Below are 532 nucleotides of genomic sequence, written 5' to 3'. Positions count from 1 at the left end.
CTGTGGACACTGTGGAAAGACATCAATGTGATCCTGAAGAATTTGAACTTAATTTCCAAAAAAAAATTACCAAAGATATTAGTGGAGCTACTTCTTAAAATATTCATAGCTGACACTTAATAGGACATACTTTGTGCCAGGACCTATTCTAAGGTCTCCACATATATTAACTAATTTTATTCTCACATTTATCAAATATTGTTATTACTATTACTTCCATATTACTGATGAGGAAACTAAGGCACAGAGAGACTAAGTAATTTGATCAAATACATAACATCTAGGAAATGGCAACATTGGAATTAAACCAAGGTTGTCTAATGTAGTGTATACTGTCTCTCTTTGTACGATATATCATTACATATCATAAATTATGCCATGACATCCTATATTCCTCTCCAGTAGACTATGCCAGGTCACCTATAGAAGGTATTTTATAACTGGAGATTTAAGTACAGGAAATTATGATAGTTGAAAAATATTTTCAGTTTTGTAAGAGTTTGAGAATAATTTTCATATTAAAGCATAATCA

This window comes from Propithecus coquereli, unplaced genomic scaffold (assembly GCF_000956105.1).
Source record: "Propithecus coquereli isolate 6110/MARCELLA unplaced genomic scaffold, Pcoq_1.0 Scaffold650, whole genome shotgun sequence".
NCBI classification, from domain to species: Eukaryota; Metazoa; Chordata; class Mammalia; order Primates; family Indriidae; genus Propithecus; species Propithecus coquereli.
Note: the sequence above shows the minus strand (reverse complement) of the source record.